This window comes from Zalophus californianus, chromosome X, assembly GCF_009762305.2.
Source record: "Zalophus californianus isolate mZalCal1 chromosome X, mZalCal1.pri.v2, whole genome shotgun sequence".
NCBI lineage: Eukaryota > Metazoa > Chordata > Mammalia > Carnivora > Otariidae > Zalophus > Zalophus californianus.
This window is the reverse complement of record NC_045612.1, coordinates 38,597,928-38,611,814: the sequence shown is the minus strand read 5'-3', so window position 1 is coordinate 38,611,814 and position 13,887 is coordinate 38,597,928. Positions and strand designations below refer to the sequence as shown.

The following is a 13,887-nucleotide window of genomic DNA, read 5'->3' as shown; positions in this document are numbered from 1 at the left end:
GAAGCTTTCAGAAACAAGACTTTGCATCCAAGTCTACTGTTGTTGACATGCTGGTTCACAAAGGGTTTCATACTTAATTTGTGCTATATTTGGTAAACTAGCTGGTAAGACTACAAGTTTCTTGAAGATGGAACGGGGTTGTCCTATTTCATTTCAATAACGATGATGATGATGTCGGGGTCTTGAGTTCAAGCCCCACATTAGGTGTGGAGCCTAGCGAACAAAAAAACAAAATGGATAGAATAGATACAGGTTTCCAGTTATGAAACAAAAGGTGGATCATAGAGAACATAGTCAATGGTATTGCAGTAGCCTTGTATGGTGACAGATGGTAGCTCCACTTGTGGTGAGCAGAGCATAACACGTAAAGAAGTTAGATCACTATGATGTACACTTGAGACTAATGTAACACTGTGTGTCAATTTTTAAAAAATTTAATGAGTAGGCTGGCTCAGTCTGTAAACCATGCAGGTAGAGCATGCAACTCTTGATCTTCTGGTCATGAGTTCAAGCCCCATATTGGGCACAGAGCTTACTTAAAAAAATGTAAAAAGAAAAGAGAAACATTTAATGACTATAATAATAGTACTTCCCACATTGGTTATTGTGAGTACTTAATGGGTTAATAAAGTACTTACAGCAGTGCCCGGCATCATCAGCATCGTTATTGAAATGAAATAGGACAACCCCATTCCGTCTTCAAGAAACTTGTAGTCTTACAAGCTAGTTAACCAAATATAGCACAAATTAAGTGTGAAACCCTTTGTGAACCAGCATGTCAACAACAGTAGACTTGGATGCAAAGTCTTGTTTCTGAAAGTTTCCCATCTCCTGTTTTGGACCTGAACTTGGTGACTGTAAGCCGTCTCTAGAAGCCTTCTAGCAGGGGTCCATAGCAGATGGGGTTTGTTTGTCCTGCATAGTGGTTCATTGCTCGTTTGTTTCTGGTTTTGAATTTAATATATTTAGGCAAAGCATGCACACTCCACCTCACTGTAGGCACCATTGTACTCTACTGCCTCAAAGTTTCAACTTCTCTGCTTAGCCTCTGAAGGTCTTCAAGTTTTAAGGTTCTGCACTAAAACCTCTACCCAGAGCCTTTATCAGGGACCAGCTGCCCTGGACGAACCCTTGACTCTTCCATGTGTAAGCATCAGCCTGATGGTCTGCCCACCCTTGGCACTGGCCTCCTATTTTATTCTCATCTCCTGCTATTCCTAAACTCATGCTCTGTGTTGTGACCATTCTGGACTCCTTTGTGTTCCTCAAACAAATCATGCTCTCTCTCACCTCCTCTCATTAGCACCTGTGGATTTCTGTGCTTGGAACATTCTTGACCCCACTTCACCAGATGAATTCTTCCTCATCCTTCAGGTCTTTGGCTTAGATGTCACTTTATCCAGGAACCTTTTTCTGATACCTCAAATAAATATGAAGAGCTCCTCCTCTGAACTCTCATCTCATCCTGCACTTGAGTGTCAGAGGTTAACTAGTTCGTCATGGACCCCATTTCTCTACTGGGTGGAGGGAGGTCACATTTCTCAGCTTCTCTTGTCATCACATTGTCACTTGTCAACACTGACTGAGGGAGTAGCTGCCTTGGAAATTGCCAAACCACCAAGTGATGCATTCTGGATCACAACTCGGGAATCGGCCATAGGGGGTCATCCCATCATACCTTATCTCTCTGTTAACTTCAGCCATTGGCAGTCTAGCTTTTCCACCCCACCAAAACCTCTTGCCAAGGTCACTGAAGACCTCCATGTCACCAAAATCAATAGTGTCCTTTTTGCCCTCATTCAACTTGATCCTCCAGCAGTGTTCAACACAGTTTACTGCTCTCTCCTCTAACACTCTTCTCTCAGTATCTGTGACACTATGCATTCAAAAAATTCACCTATATCTTTCCCTGCTCCCTTTCTGTCTGTTTTGAATGCTCCTCTTCTATCCAATATCCAAATTTTGGAGTGCCCTGGCACCAGTCCCTCGGGCCTCTTCTCTATCCACACTCTTTCCCTAAGTCATTTCCTCTGTTACCATGGCATTAAATATCATTGATACATTGATTTCTTTCATGTTCATGTCCCCAACCCAAAACTCTGCTCTAAATGCCAGACTCATGTGACCAACTACTTAGAGAGAGAGCTACTTGGAGATCTCAGAGGCATTAAACTTAAGCTGTCTAAAATATTACTCTATCACGGGGGCCTGGCTGGCTCAGTAGGTAGAGCATGTGACTCTTGATCTCGGGGTCCTGAGTTCAAACCCCACATGGGGCATAGAGCTTACCTTTAAAGAGAAAAAAAAAAACCCAAAATGTAAAAGAACTTTCCTCACACTTTAAATGAAGTCCATACTCTTTCAATGGGCGTCAAGGCTCTATGTAATGTGGCTTTTGCCTACTTTTCCCATCTCCTCTCAGGCCACATTCCTTCAGTCCTACTAGTTATACTGTCTCCTTTCAGATCTGTGAACAAGGCAAGCTCTTTCCTGTCTCAAACCCCTAACACTTGCTGGGCCTTCTGCCTGGAATGTGCTTCCTTTCCCATACTCCTGGCTGCATTTCACCAGCCCAGCTCCTTCATAAAATCATCCCCACAAGCAAGTCCACCTTCCCTGACCACAATTTTCCTCATTCTCTGTAATTGCTCTCCTGTGTTTCCTTCACACTCTTAATCACAGTTTGAAATTATTTATTTACTGCTTATTTACTTGCTGATTGCCTATCTCCCCCAGTGGTACTTTAAACTCTAGAAGGGCAGAGACAGCATCCATTTTATTCTCTCAGTGTATTGCATAATACCTAACATGGTCCTTGGCACATAGTAGTTACTCAATAATCTGGGTTGGATGAAATCTGAAGCATTTCCACCTAGCTTGTGTGATTTGAAGAAAACGATGATAAGGTTGCCTCCAATCTCACTCTAAAAAGGTTTTTTTCCTCCCTCTCCATCTTATTCAACTTAGAACAGCATGATTTAGCTGGCTAAATCTGGCCTGCCACCTGTTTTTGTATGTCTGAACTTAGAATGGCTTTTATATTTTTTACATGATTGAAAAACATCAAAAGAAGAAGAATATTTTGTGACATGTAAAAATTACATGAAATTTCAACTTATTTATTTATTGGAACACAGATTTTTTGGAATACAGCCAGTCAATTTGTTTATGAATTGTCTATTACTAATGTCATGCCACAAGAGCAGAGCTGAATAGTTACAACAAAGACTGTATGGCCTAAAATATTTAGTATTTGGCCCTTTACAGAGAAAGTATGCCACCCCTGAGGTAATGTATTGAAGGGTCCTATTAAAATGTACAAGTTGCCTGAGAAAAGTAGCAGAGCGAGCCATTGTCTACCTGCCAGCAACACTCAAACTTGGATGTGATTTTTTAATCTGTTTCAGTCACCCAGAAAGGGGCCTAAGACAAAGGGGTTATCAATATAAGAAGAAGTTTTATTAGGGGAAGAGAGGAAGACAGGTCCAAAGCCAGTATCCCTTATCAACTTTGGGGACAAGAGCTACATTGAAGTTGCCCCAAAATATGAAGTCATGAGTAAGGGCCAAGGAGAGGGAACAGTGGCACTTAGGGAGGAGCCTGATGAATGGATAGTGAGAAAGGGAAGGTCTGCCCATGCGCGATGGGAGAGAGGGAAAAGAGTATCTTCTTGCCCACCTCTCTTTCTCATTGCTTGACACTGAACGTGCCTGTAAGCCACAGAGAAGGCAGCCCAGCAGAGGGTAAGGCCCTGCCATGAAGTAGGTCAGGCTTTCTGCTCATGGTTTGCACTGTGATGAACTTGGAGGGTGCTTGGCAACACTCTGGCTGGGGCACAGTCCGCCTGGGAGGGAGAGCTGGGTGGAGGGTTGCTCAGAGGATCACAGAGCATCAGGAAAGCCTTAAGTCCCTGGAGGACAGGAGCATTCACCTTTTTGTTCTTTGCTCTCCTTCATTGAAACCCTCCAGATTTAGGTTCCTAATCACCAAGATGTGAAAAATCTCATTGCTGTGAAGTCCTCCACGACGCCCCCAAATTCCAAACTTGATGGTTGGGTTTGGGGACCGAGGTTCTCTGTCCTCTCCCTGTTCCTTTCTCAGGAAAACGATCTACTGCGTTAGCTGAGTGTAAGTACCAACTCAGGCAATTGCCCTGCATGCCCACACACTGACACTTCTCCCTTCCCCCCCGCCCCAGGCAAATTATTCCTGCTTCTCGGCATGAGTCACGACACAGTAAGAGCTACCACAAACCAGATTTTCTGCGTCAGCAACCCCAACATGCTGTTTTTCTTACAAAGGGTGGGGAACCAAGAGGGAGGGAAAGAGAGAAGGTACAAGTGGGGAATGGAACAAAGTGCACAGACCACAAACCGAAGGGATGACTCTGGTCTTCTACTTCCTACTGGCTCGGAGGAGCCTTTGATGTGTTAGGCAGCCTTCCCCTTGCTACTCTGTTTCATTTCCCTTGCTCTTTATATTCTGTCTGTCCCCTTGGGATTGAGGATCTTATTTTCTGATGTGGTGTTGGGCCTCCAAAGGGACGCCCCCCCCAGAGCCATCGCAGAGGGTATGTAGGGGAAGAGCCCTCTGGACATTCTCATGGACCTAAATAGGTGGCATCCAATCCCATAAAGTTGAAAGTACCGTGGGAACAATAAACACATTAGTGAAGTCTAGGCACAAGGTGGAGAACTCACAACAGTGATGGGACAAGGTGGGCTAGAAGAGTCCATAACCCTGGTGATAATAATATTAATAATTATTATTAAAACACTTAAGATACACACACGTACATATATAATGTGTTTGATCTAATTCTTGCAACAACACAATGTCATTCATGCCATACCCCAGGTGAGAAAGCCCAGATCTCTCAGATAAAGCAATTGCCCCAGCGTCCATAGGCTACTAAGACACAGAGCCAGAATTTGAACTTAGGGGCCTGGTGCTGGAGCCCATGCCCTTAGCTACTCACCTGCTACTCAGGGAAAGTATTAGGTGCTTCAACTTGAGTGAATGTGCTGACCTTAGTTCTGAGAGAGCCCTTTGGTCAGTCCTTTCTTTTCAGGGCAGACATTTGGCCATGTAGCTCTGGGGGGAGGGAGGGAAGGAGAGAAGGAGGTAGAGTGTGGGATGCTGTGCATTACCACCCCTGCCCTACCTTGTGTGCTTAGGCATGCTTCACTTGGGCTGGGATTGGCACAGTCAAGTCTGGCAAAAGTCTTGGAGGCTGGCACTGCGGTTTCCAAAACCTCTTGGGGTGAAAGCTTGAAGCTGCCCGTGTTTCTTTGTGACTGTATCATAGATTTGTGGCTTCCTGCCATCCACCATTCTCTCTCATATAACAGGGCACTGTTATATGTGTGGGCCACTCATACGCTTGGAGGACAGTATACGACATTTGAGCTCAAAAGGGAGGCTTTTTGGTAGGAGAGAGTGAAAGAGGAAGTGACTCACGAATGAAGTTTTTCGTCTGGTCAGAACATTCTGTCTGATGCATTTGACCACTGATAGAGTAAGGAAGGAGTCTATCATTCCCATATTCAAAAACGAAAGCCGCCTGGGGCAACTATCAGGGATTCCACCAAAACAAAGTTCACAGAAACCTTCTGGGATTGACTCCTGGACAACATTGCAGCCATGGGTGGCCCAGAATCCCATCACAGATCGAAGCTGGAATGAAGGAACGTGGCTTCACCAGCACAACCCAGGAGCTATGTTAAATATTCAATGACAAGTCAGGTCCTAGGACACAGCCAGTCTACTTGCAAGGAAACAATAATCATTGAACATAGCCTTTCTAGGATGGAAAATGGATGACTGTCCCATATTCACACAGCTGCAATATGATAGATTGAAGTGGGACACCCACAAGCTGGGTGAACAGAAGAATGCTATAAAGACAAGCCAAGTCATGACTTTGAAACATAGACTGGAGTTGCTGGGGAGAAGTGCAGCAGATGGAAGACTAGGCATGCCCCACTTGGGGCTGGGGCTGCTGCTCTTTCTAAGAGCGTGGAGAGGACCAGGAGACAGAGAGCTTCAAGTGAAACTCTAGAGCAAAGGACAACCTTTATATAGAGAGAGTAGATGATACTCATGATCATGGGTATGGATCTGCATACATAACTATATAAGGGGTATGCATAGCAGCTTGAGAGACAAAGCAGTGATTACCATAAAGAGTATTAACGGTTAACATATGGTGTAATAAAATTAAATTACTCACGATTAAATTGAAATGCTTACTGAACACCAACTATAGACCTTGCTAACTTCAACTTTGTCATAACAGACAGAAACGTTACAAACCAGCTATGGTTTTCTTCTTTTTAAGAAAGACGTGATCACCTATAAAGATAAAAAGAGGGGTGCCTGGCTGGCTCAGTCAGAAAAAGTGTACGACTCTTGATCTTGGGATCGTGAGTTCGAGCCCCACACTGGGTGTAGAGATCACTCAAATAAAACTTTAAAAAAATTAAGAAGGAAATAAAAAGAAAAGATGGGAATTAAGAATATGAAGCAAGTTTCTTTTAGAATGAAGATTTGAAAAAAAAAGATAATATTTTTTGATCTATATCCACCTAAAATTTTCTGCAAAGAATGTTACAGGGTTATTGAGATATCTATCTGACCAATTTCCCTACCTCTCCAGTCTAGCATCCTGGAGGTTCCAGAGGGTCCTAACCTGAGTTTTTAGAGGGCCTGTGAGCCCCTTGAGGTTCTCTGCAGAAGTCTGTATGTTTATGTGTGTATTTACAGATGTGTGCACATTTTTCCACAAAGAGGGGTTGTTCCCCTTTTTAATATTAGCTGGATGATCTTGACCTTGGTTCACATTCTTGCCTTTGACCATGACATATTTACCATCAGTGTCGTTAGAATATACAGTTCCGGCAGGAATAATACCCATGGAACAAACAAACATCGAAGAGGGATGAGCCTGGTATCTGGGTCTTGTGGCTCAGGAAGACTAATTTGTCCCACTATATGTTTCCGTATCATATCTGGTTGGGGAAGAAGATGAACCTACACCTAAAAATCAACTATTATGTGCCAGGCAGTACCATTTAATTTTTGATTCAACAAATATTTAACAAGCATCTGCAATGTTTACATACATTATTTTCTTTCCTAAGCCCTACACGATAAATATTATTTCCTCTATTTTATGCGAGGAACTGAAAGTTCAGGTAAGGTTAATTAATCACTCAGGATCAAACAGAAAACGTTAGAGTGGCAATTTGAATCCTGGCCTTCGGGGACTCGAAGCACGAGCTGCTACCCTTAATCCCATTTTACAAATGAAAAAATTGAGGCCTAGAGAGGCAAAATGGTTGACCGGATGTCATAAGTAACAAGGTGGGGGGAAGTACTCAGGGCTGCCTCAGGCTTCTGTTCCCTGGGTAAGACCATCTGAGAAGCCGGCACCCACAACCCATATCTGGAGCTCTCCCAAGAACTCTGGCACTGCTCAGGTTGCCTTTCCCAAGGCGACCATGCCTCTATGCGCTTGTTTCCAGCAGAACTGATGCTATTAGATTGCAGGCTTCCCTGGGTGAAGTGATAAATCGTTTCCCCAGCTTGCCAGCTGCCTTACTGAGTCACCCAAAACAGGCATTCCTAACAGGGCAAACTCAAAAGAGTCAGCTCTTAGCAACGCTATGGTTTGACCTACCACCAGGTTGTGATAGAGGAGTTTGGCTTTTGGTTAGCCATTCCCCATGTGTAATCGATCAGTTGCTCCCCTTTAGCTGCCCTGTGGAAATCTTAGACATTGATATCTGTTGTTTTTATTATTATTTTTATTTTTAAAAAGATTTATCTATTAATTTGAGAGAGAGCGAGAGAGAGCAAGTAGGGGTCAGGCCAGGGAGAGGGGGAGGGATTGAAAGAATCCCAAGCAGACTCCCCACTGATCGCTGAGTGTGGAGCCCATGCAAGTTTTGATCTCATGACTCTGAGATCATGACTTGAGCTGAAACCAAGAGTCAGACACTCAACCATCCAGGCGCCCCATATCTGTTTTTTTAAATTAAGGCTGTTTGTGGCCCAAGTCACTCCTCCTCACACCAGAGCTGTTAAAGGGTGTATACCTTGACCATCAAATATCCGTGGGTACCATTAGGACCCAGGAGAGTTCACACAGAAGAAATAGGGGAGAATGCTTCTGGCCCTTTCCAGAGAATATGGGAGATTTATACTGCTTCAGAGACCAGCAGAGCTATTAGCTCCAACTTCCTGAGGCTCATGGTGAAAGACTTGGCATGGCAATCACATATTCTTAAGATCAGAGTCACATGCCCACACTCACACCCACGCTTCTACTGCACCCATGGCAACAGTGGGGGCATTGAAATCTTCTGTCTCCTACATATGATAGCAGTTCCAATTTGCCAAGTGCCAGTTCTCTGCTTGTGCAGATTCTTCTGCCTCAGTTCTTCAAGCAAGATTCTAAGGAAACGTAGAAACGAACTCTTGTTTTTTCACTCCTTAATATGAAATGAAAATAGTGAGGGTTACTAAGACCTGCAGAGAGTTTACCCAGGGCACCGTACTTCCAAAAGAGGATTCTAAATCACAAGGCAAATAGGCAAGAAGGTAGGAGTTAGACATTTCCTGGGCTGAGGACATCACTGGCACACTTTGAAATGTTGACCAGTTACAATACCATTACCATCAAGGTAAGAATACCCTGTTTACTATACCATAACCTTTTTGACTCTAAAATTTCTCAGAATCACCATGAGATTTATGGAACCATAGGGGTATGCATGCTTGAAAGCCTGAACAATCTAAGTACATCTCCTGCTAAATGACAACCTTGAAAAATCCAGGGTCATATATTTCCAGAAACCTAATCTACCAGAAAGTTGCACTCTGCATATGGTTTTCCAATGGTAACAAACTCTAATCCCCCTCCCCCAGTCCCCATGGTTGTGATCATTGCCCAGAGTAGCTGATCGAAAAACCAATATGCACATCATTTGACCAGGCCTTAGCTTTTAAAATTAGGTGTTAGAAAAATTGAACCCAAGTCTCTCATTTTTGAGAGGAGAAAGCCAGTCTGTCTTCTAACCTCTACTTCTCCAGAGCTGTGTTTGCTGCAGAGATGGGGGGGGGAGGGGAAGGGAGATTTAGATATGATATCTTGGATGCTTTGGAGATTTTTTTCAGCATCTCTGAATCTAGACTTAGTGGCAACTGGTATTGCATTTTATCCTGATGACCATCTGAAGATTCCAGTGGCTGGTAAAGAGAATCCAGTCCATTGTCTAGACTCCATTCTTCAAGGCAACACATACTCATTGTGTGTCTTCTGGATACAAAGCACGTAGTCTCCTGAACATAGGTCTGCAGATATATCTGTTCTTTCTCTCTCTCTCTCTCTTTTTTTTTTTTTTTTGTAGTCTCCCTTATCGTACTTGCTTTTTCTCACAAACAGGCAAGAAGAGAAAAACAGCATGAATGCCACTATGTGTAGGGAATATCCATTTTAACTTTCTACTCACCATATGACTTAGAGAATATTTCATGGAACTTACCCAGGACTCATGGCAGAAGTGGTATTGGGTCTGATTCACAGGAAACTTTTTAGCTGAATTATACAATAAGTGAAACAACTATTTTTAATCTGAAAAGCCTGGGTTTTCCAAACCCAGATATATAAGAGTATTTTTATCTACAGCTCGGATAACACTCATCAAACACAAGAATAGTGAATTTTCCCCTCAGAAAATTGCATATCTAAACACTAAGTGCATGTAGTAATTCATCATTACAAATCCAACATTGACGTGTACTTGCCAAAGACTCTGGGGACATTTTGCTAGAAAATATGAACCTTGAAGTTGTAATTCACATCATTTATGCAGTTGGCAGGCAGAAATTAGACTTGAAAGCCAGGAGTTCAGGAACTCTGAGTATAGCAGAGACCGCAAGTGTCTTTCAAGTAGAAGAACCCGGTGGGACAGGAAGGTACCCACCTTACCTCATCCTACTATTTTGCCAAGATAAGCACCTCTTTGAAAATCAAGGGGAAAGGTCAAATGACTTCTGGATAAGGTTCTTTTAGAAGTTCATTCTTTGGCTACACTCTTTGCTTTCACAAGCTCATTGTGCAATTCCATAATTCAGGAGAGGCAGCTATTGGAGAAATGTCATGGGACCTCACTTGAGTGTGTATGTGTGGGAGTTCCACTTGGTGTGTTCAGACCAAATTCCAGGAAGGAAAGATGCCTTTACTTAATGGAATTCTATTAACATGTAAGCCAAGCCTTCAGGTTCAGAGGAAAAAATGAGTCATTAGGCAGTGTGGATGAGATTCCACTGCATTCCTCCTTCTACTGCCAGTTTTCTTCTAGCTTTTTCTGGGTGATTCCTTGGCATAAGGACTGAGAACGGACAGAAAGAGATGTCCTTGAAAGGTGTGCTCCATGTGTATGTCTGAAGCACCTTGTGTCCCCCCCCTTACATCCTCCACTCTCACTGACCCTCATTCTCACCTCTCAACCTGACCCAGGTAAATCACGTAGTGGGTAAAACCACGAGTCACTTGAAAAGCAACACTTTAGGGGATCCTTAATGCAGTCTGAGGCTCAGATCAGTTAGATCATTATTCTCAGAACAGTGGCGGACTTAGAACGTTCTGCTAGGTCTTCTGACTCATCTTTCTCTGTAGCCCTGGAGCCCATACTGCTCAGGGCCTAAGGCACATCAACTCAGGGCACAAAGGAAATCAATGGATGGTTCCTGTTCATTACGCATCAGGGTCCAAGAACTTTGTTTCCTCTCTTTGTCCAAACCTACTAGCATCTGTGCAAGGATATTTCTTCATTGGCATGCTACCACCCCCCTCCCCGTGAACCGTGGATCCATATACCCTTCCCCAGAGGAAGTATGTTTATCAAATTGAATGTGGCAAGTAAACATGGAGAGGACGCTTGGAGGCCAAAGAAAGGGAGAGGTTCTCCTATGGAGCAAGGGTAGGGAGGACTTGATGGAAGGGGAGGATGCCATATTTAAGCAGCCAACCTCAACTTAGCTACTGATTTTAACGTATTCATGGGCACATTGATCTTTTTTTTAACTCCAGCTGATGAAGCCTCCAGCTTCTCTGCCCTCCTCCCACCCCCATCCCACCAACCACCTGGTCTCTGCTCCTGGGTGGGAACTCCCAGAGTGTGGGGTCAGGGCAATCATCCCATTAGCCATACCCTCGGGATGGTTTGGGTCACTGCCCTTTCAGAAAGGCATACCTCAAGGGGGGAGAGGGGTGGAGGAAAAGCTAGAGAAGACTGTAGAAAGGGATAAGGGAACGGGGGGGGGGGGGGGGGGGGGCGCTGCCATATGGCAGAAAGGAGGCACGATTAAAAAGATTAGCTGTCTTTCAGTCAGAAAGGCTGGGCTTTGGAAATGCATTAGAAAGCGATAAAATCACAAAGAGCCTCATGGAGTGAACAATGGATTCCAAAAGAGAAAAAAGGAAGAATCCCCTTTAAGTTTATAAGGTGAGTTGAAGCCAAATCAAGGAAAGTGCGATTTTACACAGTGGGGAGGGTATTTAGGGAATCCATTACTACCATAAGAAATAGCACGAGCTGGCAATATAGATCTTGTCCCACCTCGCAAAGACAGAGAAACACTCACCATTAACAAACCCACAATGGATTATTAAAGGAAAGGGGGGTGGGGGGAACATCCAAGAGGCTGACCTCAGACCTCCTTCAACTCATCTGTTGGAGCTCCTGTGAAAGATAAGACCTCTGAGCTGAAGAAGGGGTTCTGGCCCAGCCTTTCCCTTTCTTAGGTTCTCATACAATGTAGTAAAGGTCTGTTTGCACTCCCAATACCTTTGGTTTCCAGATTCTGGGGGAGTATCTAGCTACTGAAAATTATATCTTCTAGATGGCTTTTGAAGACTTTCCAGATCAGGGGCGCTTGGGTGTCTCAGTCAGTTAAGTGACCAGACTCTTGATTTAGGCTCAGGTCATGATCTCAGGGTTGTGGAATTGAGCCCTGAGTCAGGCTCCACGCTGGGTATAGAGCCTGCTTGAGATCCTCTCTCTCCCTCTCCCTCTCCCCCCTTCCTCTCTTAAAAAAAAAAAGATTTTCCAAATCAAAGTTCTACAATCTACCGTGTTATAAATAACTTTGAACTTGGAGCCATAAACATCAGTTATACAAACATCCTGGCCTAGGTCATAAAAGTGATTAATCTGAGCCCAAATGAAATCAGGCTCAAAGACGTAAGAATATGAATAAAAGTGGAAACCTACAACACACTTCACTTTCGCTAAAGTGAAGGGACGGTTTGGGACAATTACCTGGCTCTTTGGGAGACTTCACAGGCAAATTTGAGCAAGGCTGATTCCAGAAGGTGAGCAGCTCTCCTCAGGAAATTGTCACTTCTACAGGTCACAGGAAGATGAGAAGCAAATGGAAAGACAAGAAGAGGGACTTCTCACCTTGTCAATCTCTCTGTTTCTCTGTCACTCTATCTTTGTCTCTGCCTCTGTCTCTCTCTGTCTCTCTTTGCCTCTCTCTCTCTCTCTCTCTCTCTCTCTCTCTCTCTCTCACACACACACACACACACACACACACACACACACACACACACACACACACACGATGCCTAGCATGTGGGAATGATGAGAGCAGATGATGTTCGGTGAGGAACTAACTACTTACAGGCAGCTGAATTCTACCCCGTCACGGGTAATCCCAGAAATATGACTGCCAGGCAACCAGCGGGTACTCCAGCTTCAGAATGGCCCCACGCAAATGCACGATGGTTATGATGCCCTTTCAGGGTTGACTGCACTATAACAGCTTTTAGATGTAACGGAAGAATTTGAAGATTTTCCTTGAGGCTGCTTTTAGAGTAGCTAGCACATTTTTTAATCACTCAAAGTAGCTGCCAAAGGAGATGTTAAAAATGGATGGATAGTTTTGGGTGATTTTAAGGAACCGGCAGGGGGCCTGTCAAAAGTGCAATTTTAATTTGCTCTTCAGATTTATTGCCAAAGGCAAGGCCATTACCTTTGCTGGGGGCAAAACCAGTTAGTTTCAGTGACTGAGGCCAAGCAAGCTGTTAGAAGCAGTGCCTGCATATTGTTGCTGAGAAAACGGAATTTTTTACCAAGAATTCCAGGAAGCCAAGATGTTTCTGGGTAAGGTATAAATCACAGGAAAAAAAAAAAAAAACGAATCTAGTCTTTTTAGAGCAAATGGTGATATAATATGGTCTGTAGACCAGGAGGCCTTTGTTCTCTTCAATCTGCTTTAAATTGTCCATTTAAAGACCTCATACTGTATCAGAAACACCTTCTCTGAAGCCCTCAAGGAATGAGTAGGGGAAGGGAACCTCCATCCTTGGATCAAAGCTATTAATAGGAGCAGCCTCCTTGTGACCTAAGTACCTCCCTCTCTAGGAGGGGGTCCTTCTCTTCCTGAACGCCCCCTGGGACTTCTTGAAGCCAGCTTTCTTCCTGGCACCATGCATTACCAACAGCTCTATGTGCAACAGAAAATGCATTTCTATTAGCTTCGTGTCTTCAGGTCTGTTTCTGACATCATCTTTATCCTCATCGGTAACATGGATCCTTAAATTAAAAAATATATATATTATGTTATATATGTTAGTTATGCACACACACAAAACCATAAAGGTACACACACAGAACAGACACACACACAAAAAGTGTAAAGAAGAAAATTCTCACTACTCTAAGATTGCCACCACAGACCACTCAGTGGTTTTAATTTTAATTTAATTTATTTTTTTAAATTTAAATTCAATAAGCCAACATATAGTACATCATTGGTTTCAGATGTCGAGTTCGATAATTCATTAGTTGCATATGACACCCAGTGCTCATCACA

The 13,887-nt window shown here is 43.6% G+C and overlaps 1 long non-coding RNA gene across 1 annotated transcript in view; it reads right to left on the bottom strand.

Annotated features, from left to right (window-relative positions):
- Positions 1-12,803, bottom strand: part of LOC113930298 — a 103,576-nt gene extending 90,773 nt beyond the window's left edge. The window contains exon 1 of the long non-coding RNA XR_003522510.1: positions 12,694-12,803. This is a non-coding gene — a long non-coding RNA (uncharacterized LOC113930298). The remainder of the gene's footprint in view (positions 1-12,693) is intronic.
- Positions 12,804-13,887: the final 1,084 nt, after the last annotated feature.